Consider the following 21,977-nt stretch of genomic DNA (forward strand, 5'->3'; position numbering starts at 1 on the left):
CCCTACGCTCTGTACGTAGCTCACTCCCAAACCCTGCACTCCGTATGTAGCTCACTTCCAAGCCCTGCATTCTGCACTCAGCTCACTCCTGAACTTTGCACTCTAGATGTAGCTTACTCCCAAACCTTGCGTTCTGTACGTAGCTCACACTCGAACCCTGCACTCTGTATGTTGCTTACCCCTGAATCCTGCGCTCTGTAGGTAGCTCCCTGCCATACCCTGCACTCTGTTCATAGTTCACTCCTGAACTCTGCACTCTGTACATAGCTTAGGTCCGAACCCTGCACTCTGTACGTAGCTCACTTCTAAACCCTGCACTCTAGACATAGCTCACTCGTGAAGTCTTGTTGTAATTACAAATGTTTAGGTATTCTCATGTTTATTCATTTTGTTTGTATTGGTATGACACAAAAAAGTGGAGAAACAAAAAGCCAAATCTAACGCATTCTACGCAAAACCCCAAAACTGGACTGGACAAAATTATTGGCACCATCTCAATAGTGTAAGAAATAATTGCATTCTATGTTTGTGATGCTTCTGTAATTAAACTCACCTGTATCAATTAAGAGGTGCTGACAATATAGAAATCACAAAATCTAAACCCCTATTCAATCAGCGCAACACACCCTTAAATAATATGATAGTGCTCTAAATAGTTGCTGTTAAAATGCTTAGTGACTTCAGAACATCTGTATCAAAATAAATAACAATAAAGTGTAGCACAACAGACTAATATCTCATATAAAAATAAATAATAAACAATAATTAAAGTCCCATGAAAAGTCTCTTATAACACCACTCTGCAACGTGTATAAGATAAATCTCTCTTCTTCAGTGCCAAACGTGCCACCATCATTAGGTGAAAAACATGCTCATTGTGAGCCGTGTGATGTAATTATACATTATATGCTGCTTGTTTCTTACATTTTGTAAGTGTTTTTAATCTGGGCCCTAATAAATTATTTTATAAATAGAGAGCACTATGGTTCCACTTTTCTCTTTTCCATAATAAATATTATATGAGAGCATCAGCTGAAGGAGTGTATACTGTGGTGGTGCCGGGAGAGGAGCTGGAGGAAGACCACAGAGGGTGTACACAAGTGTGTCCACACACACGTTGAGCACATAATGACCTATTAATGAGGTCATAAAGTGAGGTGAGCAGGTTTTTCACCTAATGGTGGTGGTACAGTTGGCACTGAAGAAGAGAAAATTATCTTATACACATTGGATAGTGGTGTTATAAGAGACTTTTCATGGGAATTTAATTGTTTATTTATTTTTATATGAGATATTAGTTTGTTGTGCTACACTTTATTGTTATTCTTTTTTCCATTATATCTTTACTACTTTTTTAATACAAAATCCACTTCATAATAATCATAAAACACAAATTAATCTTACATTATCTATTCCCCATCCCCCCCCCTCATCAGTTACCCCTTTGTTTTCTTATTATTTTCATTTATTTCTTGGTCTTCTAATATGCTCCTTGTTAACTTATTCACCCTGTTATCCTTTTCCTTCTCTCTTATCCTACTCCATACTGTTATTTATTTTCCTTTTACATCTTCCTTTACACTCCAACTACTTATAAATATTTTTTTGATTTTTTGAAGTCATGCCAACTTTCAAGATTTTTAAACTTTTTCGACTTTAACCTCATCCATATGGTATAGTTCCTCCATCTTATATATATATACTCCACTTCAGTTATCCACTCTTTTATTTGCCAGAATTTAGGAATAAGGCCTGTCATGGAGCTGGTCCTTCCTTCCCCATCCTCCAGGTTTGCTGCCTGCCACCCCCCCACTCCTCAGCAGCCCCTCATTCTTCTGTCCCGTCCATGCTGGGACGTCTAGTCCTCCGTGTCTCTGACACAGGCAGCCCTCAGTAGCCCCTCACCCCCCTGTCCCTGGCAGTCTGGCCCCCTGCTGAGGGAATCCACAAACAGGCCCCCTCCTCCCTTCCCCCTCATGCACATCTTCCCAGGCTCCATGCCGAGGCCATGTTCCCTGGGCGGGTCTGGAGACCTGGGAGACAGGACCCGTTTCCATGGTAACCCGACAGGAAGTTTCGGGTTACCACTGCAGCAGCAAGTTGTCCAGCTCTCTACTTAAGAGAGAGCAAGAAAACTCCCCCTTGTGTTCTCCTGGCTGCGTGTGTGAGAGAAGGCTGTGCTGAGGGCCAGCTTCTCTCATCCGACCATCCCCCGTCCTCCTCCTCATCTCCCTGGCTGACCGGTCTGCTACTGGATCCTCTCCGGTGTGGGGTGAACTCTGCTGTCTGGAACCTCTTCCCTGCCTGGACTTACCTCTTGTTCCCTGTAAGCCTGCGGGCTGGAGATCTTCCCTGCCTGGAGCTGGCTGTGTGGATTAACCCTGTGTTGCCGGTGGGGATGGTAACCCTCTGTGTCCGGCTCCCTGCATCCAGTAAGTGGACCAACCCCATGCTGCCCAAAGGACTGAGCCCAATTCTCCCCAGGAACCCGAAGTCCCACAAAACCACCCTGCCCTTGTCTTACTGAACCCTGTGGATTACCATACCCGTTGTTCCATATTGCCTTCCCAAGAACTTTACTGTGTTGCTGTGTCTGGTGTGGACCTGTGGACTAACGGAACTGTTGTCTGTGCCTCAAAAACCTCCCCAATAAAAGCCCGCACATTGGGTTCTGTGCAATCTGTCTCTGTGTGCTGTCTGGTTCTCTTGACAAGGCCTTTGGCCGCATTAATTAAATTAAACAATATTGTATTCTTATAGTGCTTCACAGATGTCTCAGGTGTGTGAAAGAGACAGATCCACGGATCTAATGGTATACTGATCCTCAGTATTTCCTGTATATGTTGATACATATGTTACACATAATACTCCTGTATTTTGGGGCAGTACCACCAAATGTGTGCCATTGTTCCCTTAGTCCTACACCCACGCCAACAAAAAAGTGATACCTCTGGTGCTATGTTAGGTGTTATATACCATCTTACAAAATATTTATAATTCATTTCAACTGTATTCATATTCACCGCCCTATGTGTAAATCTAAACATTTTGTTTTTTTGTTGCTCATTCAATTTTGTTCCACGCTCCTTTCACCACTTATCTAAGAACCCTTGAGACTCTGATCTGGATAATTCAGTAAGGATCTTATAAATCCTAGAGGTAGCATGTTTTTGTATTTTGTTTAACCAGTTGCCACCCAGCCTATAGCCAGATAGCGGCTGGACGAACAGCTTGTCCCTCTGGGTGGACACTGTATGGCGTCCTTTCAGGCATGTGCAGTGCACCTTCCCGCAGGGCCGCTCTGCGGTGCGATCTGTCACCGGCCATGTACCTCGGACATGGCCGATGACAGATCTGTGTACCAGCCCCGTTGCCAGTACCATGTGACCTATCACAGCAGGTCACATGACAGTTGTATACAATGGATGGCTTCCTTTCATGCCATCCATTGTATACAAGTGTGTCTAGCTGTGAATGGTCACAGCGATCACATGCACAAGCTGGGCCAATTACAGCCCAGCTGTGTAATGTGATTAGCTGTGGCCAAATCACAGCTAAGCACAAAAAAAAAAAACCCTGAATGAATCAATGTCATTCAGGTAAATGCTTGCTTATAGCAAAGTAATTCTTTACTATAAGCAAATTGTGTAAAAAAAAAATACTGATCACTTCCCCAAAGTAGTACAATGTTACTATGGTAACATTATACTACTTTGGTCATAGTGAAATAGGAAAAAAAATCTAATAAAAAAAATAAAGCTAATAAAAAAATGTAAATTTTTTTTTTAAATTATCAAATTTTTTTTATCATACTGTCACCAGTCAGTGTCCCTGATCACCACCATGCCAGTTATATGATGACTCTGTACTGCACTGGTGAAAATATATCAAAATAATGAAAATAATTATTTTCATGTTTTAATTTTCCGAAAAATTATGAAAAAAAAATGACAGCTTCAAAAAACTCACCATGCCTCTTATGAAATATGTCGGACTTTCTACTTTGCAAAAAGTGGTCATTTGGGGGATATCTGTACTGTTCTGACATTCTTGGACCACAAGAAATTAGACTGGCCGTCAGTATTTCAAGACTGATCAATTTTCAGATATATACCATAGTTTGTGAACTCTATAACTTTCCTACAAACGAAATAATACATCCTAATTTGGGTTATTTTCACCAAAGAAAATGTAGTAGAACACATCTTGGCCTAAAATTATGAACAACAATTATTTGCAAACTTTTATAACAGAAACAAAGAAAAACGTTTTTTTTTTCAAAATTTTTGGTCTTTTTTTTTGTTAATTTAGCAAAAAATTAAAACCCCAGTGTTGTTTAAATACCGCCAAAAGAAAGCTCTAGTTGTGTGAAGAAAATAAAATTTTAGTTTGGGTACAGTGTTGTATGACCGCGCAATTGTTATTCAAAGTGTGACAGCCCTGAAACCTGAAAAATGGCCTGGGCAGGAAAGGGGGTAAAAGTGCCCAGTATGGAAGCGGTTAAAAAAAAAAAAAGTATGAGTTCCAAATTTTATAAGTTACAACACATGCTAGAAAATGAGATGACCCAATGATGGGACATAATATCACTGAAAAAATATCTAGAAGTAAATAGAACACCCAGGGGGTTAAGAATCACTAAAAAATGTAATTTCTTAGATGAAGATCTTATGAATGACTGCTATGACAGCTCCAGGGCCTGCAGTAATAAATGGATGAATATCATCATCCAACAACGTGAAAGAAATATAGAGAAAGTACAAACGCACATCAAAGATATAGAGAACCAACTGAATAGTTACACACATGTACCCACATTTTAAGAGTGGGACAGTAACAAACAATCATACAGTGGATTTTGAGACTGTGATACCATCAAAATTTTCAATCTTAACTGATGAACTATTTCTTCTAAGAAAAGGTTTGAACTTTGCCCCTCCGACTCCCCCCAACCTTTTTGACATTTTTGTAGACCTCAACAGATTCATCCGCCTTCTGACCCTCAAGCGCTATTATGCGATGAAGGACGGCTCCAGTCAGACTGACCCAGTTGACATTGATGCTATCCCTGAGTCATTAGGAGCCAATGAGATTGACATCCTAAAAACTTTAGAAGAATTATGGGATGAAGGCCATTGTGACCTAGAAAATCCAGATCCCATACCTCCTGAACAGTGCCACATATATCTCAGCATGGTGGAAATCTCCCACACACATCTTAAACCAAAATCCATCTTCAATCCACATTGGGCCAAGGGTAATTTTATCCCCGCATTTTACGAAGTCGTGTATTCAGACTTATGCAAACTATGTGACACCACCAAGAAAAACCACACATCAGATATGTCATATTCAGAAAAAACAACACTTCATAAGCTCAAGAACAATTCAGATATCGTTATCAAGCAAGCAGACAAAGGAGGGGGTAAAGTGATCCAAAGGAGACAGGACTATCTGAAAGAAGCCATGAGACTCCTGGGCGACTGTGAGACCTATGAAACACTATCAGCAGACCCCATCAGTCACTACAAAACCTCTCTCAAGGCTCTATTAGATTCAGCCTCACAAGTAGGTGTGCTGACCAAACCAGAGTGGCTATTTTTTTTTATAGACCATTCCCCCTCACCCCACATTTTTATCACATCCCCAAGATTCATAAAGACCCCATCAACCCACCTGGAAGACCCATTATCTCTGGTATAGACAGCCTCACTAGTAATGTGGGCAATTATATTGACCATTTCTTACAACCATATGTAACATCTCTTCCCTTGTATGTTCGAGACTCAGGACACATGTTGGACATACTGTCGCAATACCACTGGCAACCAGGGTATAGGTGGATGCCACTGGATGTGGCCTCACTTTATACCTCCATAGCACATACATTTGGGCTTACAGCGATCCCACACGTCCTCTCTTTGGACAGTTCTCTGCATCCCCTACAAGCTAATTTCATTACCAAGTGGGTAGAATTTTGTCTTAACACACAACTACTTTGTGTTCCAAGATTCTTTTTACCGGCAAATAAACAGGTACAGCCATGGGAGCCAGGTTTGCTCCCAGTTACGCCAATTTATTTATGGGATATTGGGAAAAATTCCACATATGGAGTAAAAACCCATTTGGAGCGAACCTGGTTCTATTCGCTAGATATATAGATGACATCTCGATAATATGGGATGGCATGGATGAGGAATTAGAATATTTCTTCACACATTGCCAATGTAATCCTTTCAACACTGAATTTACGAAAGTGGTCAGTGATAACACACTTGTGTTCCTAGATCTGGAACTGATGTTTGATAATGAATTCAACATCATCTCTAAAACCCATTTTAAGCCCACAGCTGGAAATTCGTATTTGCATGCACAATATTCCTTGGTCATTCCAGAACAAGAATGGGTTCGTGTTGAAGGAAAACAGCTCACTAAACGAACTGCCTTGTGCACTCAATTTAACCCCAAGGCCTTTCAGATAAGAAATAATTTTTAAAAATATTGGGGTATTTTACAACAGGACCTTTTTCTCAGTAGTGCCGTCCCAGAACATCCAGAGGTTATCTTTAGAAAACCAAAAGATTATAGGAGTTAGATAGCCACAGTCATTTGACCTCACTGACAGTGGGAACACTTTGCCTGCCATTGTGGCCATCGTCATTTTGCAATGCTTTTTAGATATAAGCTTCGTCTGTGAGTATGTTTTTATCTTTCACTCCTTTCAATAAACCTTGGATAATGCACTAGGTGTGTGTGCCACCTGTTTTTTCTTTATCTAGTGGCTGATCTCCCCGTCTGAGGAGGGCTGCACCCCTGAAGCATTTCCTTTGGTTGTCGCTGTCCTGGTTCCCTTGGTTTCCCCTTTGGCTGTGCATATCCTGAGGCACTGGAGAGTACACACAATATCCGGTCTACATGACAGTTGTATACAATGGATGGCTTCCTTTCATGCCAACCATTGCATACAAGTGTGTCTAGCTGTTAATGGTCACAGCGATCACATGCACAAGCTGGGCCAATTACAGACCAGCTGTGTAATGTGATTAGCTGTGGCCAAATCACAGCTAAGAACAAAAAAAAAACCCCTGAATGAATCGATGTCATTCAGGTAAATGCTTATAGCAAAGTAATTCTTTGCTATAAGCAAATTGTGTAAAAAAAAAAATACTGATCACTTCTCCAAAGTAGTATAATGTTACTATGGTAACATTATACTACTTTGGTCATAGTGAAATAGGGAAAAAAAAATCTTAAAAAAAGAGAAAAAAATTTAATAAAAAATTAAAGCTAATAAAAAAATTAATTAAAAAAAAAACAATTTTATCAAATTTTTTTTATCGTACTGTCACTAGTCAGTGTCCCTGATCACCACCATATCAGTTATATGATGATGCTGTACTGCACTGGTAACAGTATATAAAAAAAAATTGTGAAAATATTTTAAAATGTTTTCATTTTCCGAAAAATGACAAAAAAATGACAGCTTCAAAAAACTCGCCATGCCTCTTATGAAATACGTCGGACTGTTTACTTTGCAAAAAGTGGTCATTTGGGAGATATCTGTACTGTTCTGACATTCTTGGACCACAAGAAATTAGACTGGCCGTCAGTACTTCAGGATTGATCAATTTTAAGATATATGCCATAGTTTGTGAACTCTATAACTTTCCTACCAACTAAATAATACATCCTAATTTGGGTTATTTTCACCAAAGAAATGTAGTAGAACACATCTTGGCCTAAAATTATGAAGAACAATTATTTGCAAACTTTTTGCAAACAGAAACAAAGAAAAACTTTTTTTTTTTCAAAATTTTCATTTTTTTTTGTTAATTTAGCAAATTGTTGATTAAATACCACCAAAAGAAAGCTCTAGTTGTGTGACGAAAATAACATTTTAGTTTGGGTACAGTGTTGTGTGACCGCACAATTGTCATTCAAAGTATGACAGCCCTGAAACCTGAAAAATGGCCTGGGCAGGAAAGGGGGTAAAAGTGCCTGGTATGGAAGCGGTTAAACTAAACAAATGCCCTAAAGGGTATATATCCTCTTCTGTCTTAAATGGTTGTGGGAGCATTGCAACAAAATGTCTTAACTGATAATACCGCCATTCATCTAATATAAAAAATATTTCCTTCTTATTTTCTAAATTGTGAAAAGAACATAATTCCACTTTATCTACAATATCTTTCAAATGTGTATTATTATTATACAGGATTTATATAGCGCCAACAGTTTGCTCAGCGCTGTACATTATAAAGGGAGACAGTACACGAGACAGTACAGTAACAATACGATTCAATACACAAGGGGTTCGAGGGCCCTGCTCCTTGGAGCTTACAATCTAGGAGGGAGGGGATAGTAGTACTGGAGGAAATAGCTGTGGGGGATGGAGTGGTAGGAAGAGTGGAGGAGTTCAGTAATTAGCTGAGGGCGGGGTAGGCTTCCCTGAAGAGATAGGTTTTCAGAGTGCACCTAAAGGTCAGGAGAGTAGGTGACAGTCTGATGGATTGGGGTAGGGAGTTCCATAGAATGGGGGAAGCCCTGGAGAAGTCCTGGAGACGGGCATGGGAGGAGGAGACCGGGGATCTAGAGAGTAGGAGGTCTTGTGAGGAGCGGAGAGTACGTTTAGGGTGGTATTTGGATACCAGATCGGTGATGTAGTTTGGGGCAGTATTATGAACAGCTTTATAAGTCAATGTTAGCATTTTGAATTATATCCGTTGGGCACTCGGAAGCCAGTGGAAGGATTGGCAGAGAGGGGTGGCGGATACAGAGTGGTTAGTAAGGTGGATGAGTCTGGCCGCAGCATTCAAGATAGACTGAAGTGGGGATAGCCTGCGGTGGGGTAAGCCGATGAGGAGGGAGTTACAGTAGTCGAGGCGTGATATAATGAGGGAGTGAATGAGTTGCTTAGCGGTTTCCGGGGTTAGGAATGGTCGTATTTTGGAGATGTTGCGGCGGTGAAGTTTGTATGAGTTTGTCTGTGAATGGACTTGGGGCTGGAAAGACAGATTGGAGTCTAGGATGACACCTAGTACTCTGGCTTGAGGGGAGGGACTGATGATGGTGTTGTTGGTCTTCATGGAGATGTCGGGGGGGGGGAGTGGGCTGGGGGGAAAACTAGGAGCTCAGTTTTGGACAGATTTAGTTTGAGGAAGTGGAGTAACATCCAGTCCGATATGTCACTCAGTAGGCTTGTGATACGAGCGGAAACTGAAGGGGTGAGGTGAGGGGTAGAGAGATAGATTTGCGTGTCGTCGGCATAGAGATGGTAGTTGAAACCGTGAGAGTGTATCAATTGGCCAAGGGAGGAAGTGTAGATGGTGAAGAGAAGGGGTCCGAGGACAGAACCTTGAGGGACCCCAACAGAGAGGGGGAATGAAGAGGAGGTGGCAGCGTTATAGGTAACACTGAAGGAGCGCTCTGATAGATAGGAGGAGAGCCAGGAGAGAGCAGAGTCTCTGAGGCCAAGAGAGTGTAGTTGTTTGAGGAGGAGGGGGTGGTCAACCGTGTCGAAAGCCGCAGAGAAGTCGAGGAGTAGGAGCACTGAGTAGGGCAGTTTTGGTGGCGTGTAGGGGGCAGAAGCCAGACTGTAGGGGATCAAGGAGGTAGTTGTCGGTTAGGTGGGAACTCAGGCGAGTATAGACTAAGTGCTCTAGGAGTTTGGATGTAAATGGCAGCAAGGAGATGGGTCTAAGGTTGTTCGGGTCGGTGGGATCCAGGGAGGGTTTTAGTATGGGAGTGATGTGCGCATGTTTTAGAGGGGAAGGGAATGAGCCAGTAGAGAGGGAAAGATTAAAGATGTGTGCGAGGGAGCGTAGGATGGAGGAAGAGGGTGATCGTAGGAGTTGTGAGGGGACAGGGTCAAGGGGGCAGGTGGTGAGGCGGGCTTCAGAGAAGACCTTAGTGACCTCTTCAGTGGTAGCGAGGTCGAAGGAGTGGAGTGTTGACGGGGTTTTAGTGTGAGGAATGCTAGGTGGGGTGGAAGTCTGGGCAGTGGCGAGGTTGAAGGAGTGGAGTGTTGAGGGGGTTTTAGTGTGAGGGATGCTAGGTGGGGTGGAAGTCTGAGCAGAGGCGATGTCCCTACGAATTGCGTCAATCTTGTTTTTGAAGTGGTTAGCAATCTCGTGGGCGGTGAATGAGGTACTGGGTGGAGGTGGGGGCGGAGAGTAGAGAGTTAAAAGTAGACAAGAGCCGGCGAGGACTGGAGGAGAAGGTATTAATGAGGGTAACAAAGTAGGCTTGCTTGGCAGCGTGAAGGGAGGAAGTGTAGGTTAGGAAGGCAGATTTATATTGGGTGAACGCTTGTTGGGATCTGGTTTTGCGCCATAGTCGCTCCAGCGCAAGACTGCGTCGTTTGAGATTTTTGGTATGGTCAGTCTGCCAGGGTTGTAGCGGTCGGGGTCTAATGCTTCGTGTTGTTGGGGGTGCTAGCGAGTCTAGAGCTGCTGATAGCGAGTCGTTTTAAACAGTAGTGGCCAGGTCAGGGCAAGACGGGAAGGATGCTGTCGTAAAGTTGGTCAGCAGCAGAGTGGAAAGGGGCAGGGTTCAAGTTGTGGAGGTTTCTGCTGGTGATAGTTTGACGTTTGAAGGATAGGTGTTTGAGGACAAGGAGACTGTGAAGGTGATGAGATTGTGATCAGAGAGGGGAAATGGGGTGTTTGAGAGGTTATAGGGAGTACAGTGGTGGGAGAAGATAAGGTCTAAGGTATTTCCGTCTGAATGAGTGGAGGACTGAATACACTGCGCTAGCTCAAAAGAAGAGGTTAAGTGGAGGAGTTGGGATGTAGCCGGGTTATTGATGTTAATAGGGATGTTGAAGTCTCCGAGGATGATAGTGGGTAGCTCAGAGGAGAGAAAGTAGGGTAGCCAGGCGGCGAAGTCATCGAGAAAGCGAGACACGGGGTCAGGAGGCCGGTAAATCATTGCAATCCTCAGGGAGGTTGGAGAGAATAGCCGGATGCAGTGGGTCTCGAAAGAAGAGAAGGATAGAGAGGGAGGGTTAGGGAGGACTTGAAAGGTGCTTTGAGGTGACAGAAGTAGACCAACCCCGTCTTCTTTCCGACCGCTGGGCCTGGGCGAGTGGGTCAAGATGAGGCATCCATAGGAGAGTGCTGCGGGGGGGCAGTGTCCGCTGCTTGGAGCCAGGTTTCGGTGAGGGCAAGAAGGTTAAAAGAGCGGGATACGAAGAGGTCGTGGATAGAACCTCTCACGGCTTCAACTACCACCTCTATGCCGACGACACACAAATCTATCTCTCAACCCCCCACCTCACCCCCTCGGTCTCCGCCCGAATCACACACCTGTTGAGCGACATATCAAACTGGATGTCGCTCCACTTCCTTAAACTGAACCTCTCCAAAACCGAGTTTCTTGTCTTCCCTCCAGCCCGGACACCACCCCCCATTGACTTCTCCATCATGTCCAACAACGCCACCATCAAACCCGCCCCGCAGGCCAGAGTACTTGGTGCAGACTCCACCTCCGCAACATCGCCAAAATCCGCACGTTCCTAACTCCAGAAACCACTAAACAGCTCATCCACTCCCTCATCATATCACGACTCGACTACTGCAACTCCCTCCTCACTGGTCTGCCTCGCCGCTGGCTATCCCCGCTTCAGTCCATCCTGAATACGGCTGCCAGACTCATTCACCTTTCCAACCGCTCCGTTTCCGCCACCCCCCTCTGCCAATCCCTCCACTGGCTTCCGATTGCGCAACGGATCAAATTCAAAATCCTAACGCTGACGTACAAAGCTGTCCACCATACTGCCCCGAACTACATCACTGACCTAATATCCAAGTACCGCCCAGCACGCACACTCCGCTCCTCACAAGACCTCCTTCTCTCTAGTTCCCTGGTCTCCTCCTCCCATGCCCGCCTCCAGGACTTCTCCAGGGTGTCACCCATCCTCTGGAACTCCCTGCCCCAACCCATCAGATTATCACCTACTCTCCTCTCCTTTAGGCGCACCCTGAAAACCCATCTCTTCAGGGAAGCCTACCCCGCCCCCTGCTAACTTGCCGACCTCCTCCACTCTTCCTACCACTCCATCCCCCACAGCTATCTCCTCCTGTGCCACCATCCCCTCCCTCCTAGATTGTAAGCTTGAAAGAGCAGGGCCCTCGATCCCCTCATGTTTTGCATTGTATTGGTATTGTTCTGTCACATGTTCTGTCCCCCTTTGTAATGTACAGCGCTGAGCGAACTATTGGCGCTTTATAAATACTGTATAATAATAATAATAGAGGTGAGTTTATTGCAGACCGAACGGGCATTCCAGAGTGCGCAGGAGAACGGGAGGGTGGTTTTGGGGAGCAAAGGAACAGATAAAAGATTGAGGGGATTGCGGGGATTCCCGGGGGGAAAGAGGATGTCTTGTGTTTGGGCGAAGTAGAGGAGGACCAGGGTTCTTGGAGATATCCCCAGAAGTTAGGAGGAGAAGAAGGGTGAGGAAGGTGGCATGTGAGCGGGATGTATACTGGCGCGCTAATGCCTTTCAGTCCTGGCATTAGGGTCAGCAGGAGAGTGGAGTATTAGCAAGAGGTGGTGAGAGCAGTAGTGAGGAGATGGAAGCAGTGAGGGAGAGATGTACAGGTTTTTGGGTGGAGCAGAGGGACGGAGAAGTGAGGTTTTGGGAACACAAGAAAGGACTATGAAGAGGAGGAGTAGAGGGGGCATTTAGGGGTGTAGGGAGTGGGGAATTGGGTATGGAGAGATGGTTTCCAAGGGCGCTTGATTGGAGATTGTCTAGCGTGCAGTAGAGTTTCTTGTTGTAGTATCTTTCTGCAGCTAGAGTTCTTGTCCTTTGGGTCAAGCTGGGCTGGGGTCGGCGTGAGTGGTGTCTGGGTGGTCGGATCTGGAGCGTTGTGTGGCTGTTTCTTGTCCTTTGGGTCAAGCTGGGCTGGGGTCGGCGTGAGTGGTGTCTGGGTGGTCAGATCTGGAGCATTGTGTGGCTGCTTCTTGCGGGAGGATGTTTGTGCTTTTGCGGAGACTTGCTTGGCAGGGTTCAGGGTCCAGGTGGAAGTTCCAAGTTGTAGGATGAGGGTTGGCTTGAGGAGGAGAGGGATGGGTGGCAGTTGTAGCATTGATGTCCCTTGAAGCCGATGGGGAGAAGCCAATGTACCAGGCCACGGGTGACCCCTGGTGACACGGCCGTTGGTGTCCGCGGGGAAGGCCGCCGGGGTGAGGATGGCTGGAGATGGAGATGGCTTGCCCTGGTGCAGGGGTGGGGATGGAGGTGGATGGAGATGGAGATGGCTTACCGGATGCAGGGGATGCTGTAGGGAGCCTCTGGAGTTCACTGTTGCCCGACTGGAGAACTGGGGCGCCTGAGCCTCGGGCTGAGCAGCCGTGCCAGGCCGCGGGGTAGTGTGCACGGGTGAGGCGGGGATCGGGTGGTGGTGATGCCGTACGGGGTCCTGTCGGGGGCCACAGCAGCCTGGTCCTGCCAGAGCTGGCTCTTGACGCCGGTGGAGGGGGCCAGGTAGCCTGCTGGGGTGTCCGTTTGGTGCCTGCTTGCTGGTCGTGTTTCCACTGCGGCCTGCTGCTGAGTCTGCTTGCTGCACCTGGGTCTAGTGCTGGGCTGCTTGGAGTGGCCCCTGGGGCCAGTGAAAAGAGCCCGGGGTTGCTGGGGGTCCACCCTGGGAGCGTGCTGGGAGTCCGATCTGAGTCTTGTGCTGGGCTGCTTGGAGAGGCCCTTGGGGCCGATGAAGGGAGCCAGGGGCAGATTACGGGCCTGGCAGCAGCAATGGGAGGCCCGTAATCTGCCAGCACCCTATGACAAAATGGAACCCACCAGCAGTGTGAGGAGACGTGAAAGTGGCACATGGCAGAGTGTGGCGATGGAGACAGCAGCAATGGGAGGCCGTACAGGGACCCATGACACTCTGGACCTGGCAGCAGCATGAGGAGGCAGTACAGGGGCCCATGGCAGATTACGGGCCTGGCAGCAGCAATGGGAGGCCCGTAATCTGCCAGCACCCTATGACAAAATGGAACCCACCAGCAGTGTGAGGAAACCTGAAAGTGGCACATTGCAGAGTGTGGCGATGGAGACAGCAGCAATGGGAGGCCGTACAGGGACCCATGACAGATTACGGGCCTGGCAGCAGCATGAGGAGGCGGTACAGGGGCCCATGACAGATTACGGGCCTGGCAGCAGCAATGGGAGGCCCGTAATCTGCCAGCACCCTATGACAAAATGGAACCCACCAGCAGTGTGAGGAGACCTGAAAGTGGCACATGGCAGAGTGTGGCAATGGAGACAGCAGCAATGGGAGGCCGTAAAGGGACCCATGACAGATTACGGGCCTGGCAGCAGCATGAGGAGGCGGTACAGGCGGTACAGGGGCCCATGACAGATTACGGGCCTGGCAGCAGCAATGGGAGGCCCAAAATCTGCCAGCACCCTATGACAAAATGGAACCCACCAGCAGTGTGAGGAGACCTGAAAGTGGCACATGGCAGAGTGTGGCGATGGAGACAGCAGCAATGGGAGGCCGTACAGGGACCCATGACAGATTACGGGCCTGGCAGCAGCATGAGGAGGCGGTACAGGGGCCCATGACAGATTACGGGCCTGGCAGCAGCAATGGGAGGCCCAAAATCTGCCAGCACCCTATGACAAAATGGAACCCACCAGCAGTGTGAGGAGACCTGAAAGTGGCACATGGCAGAGTGTGGCGATGGAGACAGCAGCAATGGGAGGCCGTACAGGGACCCATGACAGATTACGGGCCTGGCAGCAGCAATGGGAGGCCCAAAATCTGCCAGCACCCTATGACAAAATGGAACCCACCAGCAGTGTGAGGAGACCTGAAAGTGGCACATGGCAGAGTGTGGCGATGGAGACAGCAGCAATGGGAGGCCGTACAGGGACCCATGACAGATTACGGGCCTGGCAGCAGCAATGGGAGGCCCAAAATCTGCCAGCACCCTATGACAAAATGGAACCCACCAGCAGTGTGAGGAGACCTGAAAGTGGCACATGGCAGAGTGTGGCGATGGAGACAGCAGCAATGGGAGGCCGTACAGGGACCCATGACAGATTACGGGCCTGGCAGCAGCATGAGGAGGCGGTACAGGGGCCCATGACAGATTACGGGCCTGGCAGCAGCAATGGGAGGCCCATAATCTGCCAGCACCCTATGACAAAATGGAACCCACCAGCAGTGTGAGGAGAGCTGAAAGTGGCACATGGCAGAGTGTGGCGATGGAGACAGCAGCAATGGGAGGCCGTACAGGGACCCATGACAGATTACGGGCCTGGCAGCAGCATGAGGAGGCGGTACAGGGGCCCATGGCAGATTACGGGCCTGGCAGCAGCAATGGGAGGCCCGTAATCTGCCAGCACCCTATGACAAAATGGAACCCACCAGCAGTGTGAGGAGACCTGAAAGTGGCACATGGCAGAGTGTGGCGATGGAGACAGCAGCAATGGGAGGCCGTACAGGGACCCATGACAGATTACGGGCCTGGCAGCAGCATGAGGAGGCGGTACAGGGGCCCATGACAGATTACGGGCCTGGCAGCAGCAATGGGAGGCCCAAAATCTGCCAGCACCCTATGACAAAATGGAACCCACCAGCAGTGTGAGGAGACCTGAAAGTGGCACATGGCAGAGTGTGGCGATGGAGACAGCAGCAATGGGAGGCCGTACAGGGACCCATGGCACACTCTGGACCTGGCAGCAGCATGAGGAGGCGGTACAGGGGCCCATGGCAGATTACGGGCCTGGCAGCAGCAATGGGAGGCCCGTAATCTGCCAGCACCCTATGACAAAATGGAACCCACCAGCAGTGTGAGGAGACGTGAAAGTGGCACATTGCAGAGTGTGGCGATGGAGACAGCAGCAATGGGAGGCCGTACAGGGACCCATGACAGATTACGGGCCTGGCAGTAGCATGAGGAGGCGGTACAGGGGCCCATGACAGATTACGGGCCTGGCAGCAGCAATGGGAGGCCCGTAATCTGCCAGCACCCTATGACAAAATGGAACCCACCAGCAGTGTGAGGAGACCTGAAAGTGGCACATGGCAGAGTGTGGCAATGGAGACAGCAGCAATGGGAGGCCGTACAGGGACCCATGACAGATTACGGGCCTGGCAGCAGCATGAGGAGGCGGTACAGGGGCCCATGACAGATTACGGGCCTGGCAGCAGCAATGGGAGGCCCGTAATCTGCCAGCACCCTATGACAAAATGGAACCCACCAGCAGTGTGAGGAGACCTGAAAGTGGCACATGGCAGAGTGTGGCGATGGAGACAGCAGCAATGGGAGGCCGTACAGGGACCCATGACAGATTACGGGCCTGGCAGCAGCATGAGGAGGCGGTACAGGGGCCCATGACAGATTACGGGCCTGGCAGCAGCATGAGGAGGCCCAAAATCTGCCAGCACCCTATGACAAAATGGAACCCACCAGCAGTGTGAGGAGACCTGAAAGTGGCACATGGCAGAGTGTGGCGATGGAGACAGCAGCAATGGGAGGCCGTACAGGGACCCATGACACACTCTGGACCTGGCAGCAGCATGAGGAGGCGGTATAGGGGCCCATGGCAGATTACGGGCCTGGCAGCAGCAATGGGAGGCCCGTAATCTGCCAGCACCCTATGACAAAATGGAACCCACCAGCAGTGTGAGGAGACCTGAAAGTGGCACATGGCAGAGTGTGGCGATGGAGACAGCAGCAATGGGAGGCCGTACAGGGACCCATGACAGATTACGGGCCTGGCAGCAGCATGAGGAGGCGGTACAGGGGCCCATGACAGATTACGGGCCTGGCAGCAGCAATGGGAGGCCCATAATCTGCCAGCACCCTATGACAAAATGGAACCCACCAGCAGTGTGAGGAGACCTGAAAGTGGCACATGGCAGAGTGTGGCGATGGAGACAGAAGCAATGGGAGGCCGTACAGGGACCCATGACAGATTACAGGCCTGGCAGCAGCATGAGGAGGCGGTACAGGGGCCCATGACAGATTACGGGCCTGGCAGCAGCAATGGGAGGCCCAAAATCTGCCAGCACCCTATGACAAAATGGAACCCACCAGCAGTGTGAGGAGACCTGAAAGTGGCACATGGCAGAGTGTGGCGATGGAGACAGCAGCAATGGGAGGCCGTACAGGGACCCATGACAGATTATGGGCCTGGCAGCAGCATGAGGAGGCGGTACAGGGGCCCATGACAGATTACGGGCCTGGCAGCAGCAATGGGAGGCCCGTAATCTGCCAGCACCCTATGACAAAATGGAACCCACCAGCAGTGTGAGGAGACCTGAAAGTGGCACATGGCAGAGTGTGGCGATGGAGACAGCAGCAATGGGAGGCCGTACAGGGACCCATGACAGATTATGGGCCTGGCAGCAGCATGAGGAGGCGGTACAGGGGCCCATGACAGATTACGGGCCTGGCAGCAGCAATGGGAGGCCCGTAATCTGCCAGCACCCTATGACAAAATGGAACCCACCAGCAGTGTGAGGAGACCTGAAAGTGGCACATGGCAGAGTGTGGCGATGGAGACATGGGCCCACTTGCCACGCTTGACTTTCTGGCCACATAGTCGACATACGGCTACGTTTACTTCCTCGGGCGGCTTGACGAAAAATTGCCACACCGCCGAGTAGGAAACTTTGCCCCCGCTACCCCTCACTGGCTGACTGCTACTTCCTCTGTGCAAACCGGCACCACTACTGGCCGTGGTGGTAGGCTGCTGTGGAGCTGGTGCTCTACTCCGTGGCCGTTTGCCTCCACTGACACTGCTGCGACCCTGCTGCCTCCTGGGCAACCCACCGACTGTTTTGCTCGCTGCCAAGCTGGCACCCTCTTCTCCTGATGATGCGGAAGCAATAGCCTGATGACGACGAGGCTGCCAAGTGCGATCAGCCTCATCATCATCAATTAGGGTCTCCGCCTCACTACTAGCCCCCTCGGCTGCGTGTGGGTCAGGAGACAGACCTGTCTCTAGACCGGCTACCGAGCCACTCTCCTCGCCAGTACTTCTTCGCCTGGCTGCTGAAGAGGCGGATGTCTCCCCCCGTTCCTGACCGCCCTCTGTTAGCTCTTCCTCACTGTACAGTGGGGCTGAGCCCACAGCATGCGATACTTCGCTTGGTGAGGGAACACCAAAGGACAGGGGCAGGTAGAGGACACGTGATTTCAGTGGGCTTGCTCCCGGGCCATGCCAACTAACGGTTGTCTGACGTACCCACCGACCGTTGGCTGTAGGTGTCAGAGGTGACCTGGGAAGAGAAAGACGACCGAGCCAACCAATCGATGACGGCAGGGTTGTCGGTGGAGACACGACCGCTGGATGACACCGGGAGCACTGGCCTCTGGCTGCGACTAGTGCTGCCTCGACCCCTTCCTCTGCTGCCACATCTGCTCGCTCCTGAAACATTGCCTCCTCTGCCACTCCTCTGCGTGTTATCTGACATACTCTTTAATTCAACAATTCTGTGTCCCTCAGTAACAATTCTGTGTCCCTCAGTAACAATTCTGTGTCCCTCAGTAACAATTCTGTGTCCCTCAGTAACAATTCTGTGTCCCTCAGTAACAATTCTGTGTCCCTCAGTAACAGTTCTGTGTCCCTCAGTAACAGTTCTGTGTCCCTCAGTAACAGTTCTGTGTCCCTCAGTAACAGTTCTGTGTCCCTCAGTAACAGTTCTGTGTCCCTCAGTAACAATTCTGTGTCCCTCAGTAACAATTCTGTGTCTGTCCCTCAGTAACAATTCTGTGTCTGTCCCTCAGTAACAATTCTGTGTCTGTCCCTCAGTAACAATTCTGTGTCTGTCCCTCAGTAACAATTCTGTGTCTGTCCCTCAGTAACAATTCTGTGTCTGTCCCTCAGTAACAATTCTGTGTCTGTCCCTCAGTAACAATTCTGTGTCTGTCCCTCAGTAACAATTCTGTGTCTGTCCCTCAGTAACAATTCTGTGTCTGTCCCTCAGTAACAATTCTGTGTCTGTCCCTCAGTAACAATTCTGTGTCTGTCCCTCAGTAACAATTCTGTGTCTGTCCCTCAGTAACAATTCTGTGTCTGTCCCTCAGTAACAATTCTGTGTCTGTCCCTCAGTAACAATTCTGTGTCTGTCCCTCAGTAACAATTCTGTGTCTGTCCCTCAGTAACAATTCTGTGTCTGTCCCTCAGTAACAATTCTGTGTCTGTCCCTCAGTAACAATTCTGTGTCTGTCCCTCAGTAACAATTCTGTGTCTGTCCCTCAGTAACAATTCTGTGTCTGTCCCTCAGTAACAATTCTGTGTCTGTCCCTCAGTAACAATTCTGTGTCTGTCCCTCAGTAACAATTCTGTGTCTGTCCCTCAGTAACAATTCTGTGTCTGTCCCTCAGTAACAATTCTGTGTCTGTCCCTCAGTAACAATTCTGTGTCTGTCCCTCAGTAACAATTCTGTGTCTGTCCCTCAGTAACAATTCTGTGTCTGTCCCTCAGTAACAATTCTGTGTCTGTCCCTCAGTAACAATTCTGTGTCTGTCCCTCAGTAACAATTCTGTGTCTGTCCCTCAGTAACAATTCTGTGTCTGTCCCTCAGTAACAATTCTGTGTCTGTCCCTCAGTAACAATTCTGTGTCTGTCCCTCAGTAACAATTCTGTGTCTGTCCCTCAGTAACAATTCTGTGTCTGTCCCTCAGTAACAATTCTGTGTCTGTCCCTCAGTAACAATTCTGTGTCCGTCCCTCAGTAACAATTCTGTGTCCGTCCCTCAGTAACAATTCTGTGTCCCTCAGTAACAATTCTGTGTCCCTCAGTAACAATTCTGTGTCCCTCAGTAACAATTCTGTGTCCCTCAGTAACATTTCTGTGTCCCTCAGTAACATTTCTGTGTCCCTCAGTAACATTTCTGTGTCCCTCAGTAACATTTCTGTGTCCCTCAGTAACATTTCTGTGTCCCTCAGTAACAATTCTGTGGCCCCAACGTCTCTTTGGCCCTAACTCTGTCCCTAATACAGAGAGGTCTGTCTCTCTTGAATGACCGAAGGCTAATGGAGAATTCTAAGATGGCCGCAATTTATAGCTCGACCATTACACAGTGCTGGCTGGCTGGCTGCTGATTGGCTAATGCGATCACATGTCATGAATGAATGCATTATGGGTCAGCGCGCCTTGTCTGCGCGCCTTCCCAGAGATCCCCGCTCCGTCGCCACACATGTCACCGCCATTTTTGGAAAATTTCGATTCGCGCATCCGAAGTCTGCTAATTTTCGGATTCGGCGCGAATCGAATTTTTCCTAATCTTCGAAACGAATTCCACTTCGCCAAGTTCGATTCGCTCATCTCTAGTAATGAAGAGAGCGCGGTGGTTCTCTCGTTCTGGGAGGACATCATAGGACATCCTCCCACTCCAACCACGCATGTGCGCTCCCCCCGGGGGCGCGCAGCATGGCGATTTGTGGTGTGCTATGTCCCTAGGACACAGCGGATCACCGATCAACGGAAAGAGCCGTTGACATCTGCTCTGTCATGTGATCAGTGGTGTCCAATCACAGCTGATCGCATGTAAATAAGAAAATACCGGTTATTGGCATTCCTCTACTCACCAGCTGTCACACTGACAGCTCGTGAAGAGAGGAGAGCCGGCAATGGGCATTCCTCAGAGGGGACATGTACACTGATCATCAGGGTACTGATGATCAGTGTAGCCCCATCAGTGCCACCTGCCAGTGCCCATCAATACCACCTGTCAGTGCCCATCAATGCCACCTGCCAGTGCCACATATCAATGCCTACCAGTGCACATCAATGCCACATATCAGTGCCCATCTGAGCTGCCTTTCAGTTCCAACTATCAGTGCCAGTCAGTGTCACATATCAGTGCTGCTAATCAGTGCCAGTCAGTGCCACCTAACAGTGCCCATCAGTGCCACCTAACAGTGCCCATCAGTGCCACCTAACAGTGCCCATCAGTGCCACCTAACAGTGCCCATCAGTGCCACCTAACAGTGCCCATCAGTGCCACCTAACAGTCAGTGCCAGTCAGTGCTGCTTATCAGTGCCATATATGAGTGCTGCCTTTCAGTGCCCATTAGTGATGCCTGTCAATGCCCATCAGTGCCACCTACCAGTGCCTCCTCATTAGTGCAGCCTATCAGTGCCCATCACTGCAGCCTCATTAGCGCACAACAGTGAAGGAGAAAAATTACTTAATTAAAAAATTTTATCACAAACTAAGAAATTTTTTTTTTTGGTTGGGATTTTTATTTTTTGCTAAACAAACCAAAAACAGAGGTGATTAAATACCACCAAAAGAAAGCTCAATCTGTTTAAAAAAAATGATAAAAATGTCATATGAGTACAGTGTTGCATGATTGCACAATTGTTATTCAAAGTGTGATAGTGCTGAAAGCTGAAAATTGACCTGGGCAGGAAGGGGGGTGAAAGCTTTGAACATCTACAGAGCACTGTTCAATATATCATCTAAAAATGTAAAGAGTATGGCACAACTGCAAACCTACCAAGACATGGCCGTCCACCTAAACTGACAGGCCAGGCAAGAACAGCATTAATCAGAGAAGCAGTCAAGAGGCCCATGGTAACTCTGAAGGAGCTACAAAGATCCACAGCTCAGATGGGAGAATATGTCCGCAGGACAACTATTATTTGTGCACTCCACAAATCTGGCCTTTATGGAAGAGTGGCAAGAAGAAAGTCATTGTTTAAAGAAAGCTAAAGGAAGTCCTATTTGCAGTTTGCGAGAAGCCATTTGGGGAACACAGTAAACGTGGAAGAAGGTGCTCTGATCAGATGAGACCAAAATTTAACTTTTTGGCCTAATTATGTGTGGCGGAAAACTAACATTGCACATCACCCTGAACACACTGTGAAACATGGTGGTGGCAGCATCATGTTGTGGGGATGCTTTTCGTCAACAGGTACAGGGAAGCTGGTCAGACTTGATGGGAAGATGGATGGAGCCAAATACAGGGCAATCTTAGAAGAAAACCTGTTAGAGTCTGCA

Source organism: Staurois parvus, unplaced genomic scaffold, assembly GCF_062004578.1.
Source record: "Staurois parvus isolate SC_StPar_1 unplaced genomic scaffold, SC_StPar_1.0 ptg000983l, whole genome shotgun sequence".
Classification (NCBI taxonomy): Eukaryota; Metazoa; Chordata; class Amphibia; order Anura; family Ranidae; genus Staurois; species Staurois parvus.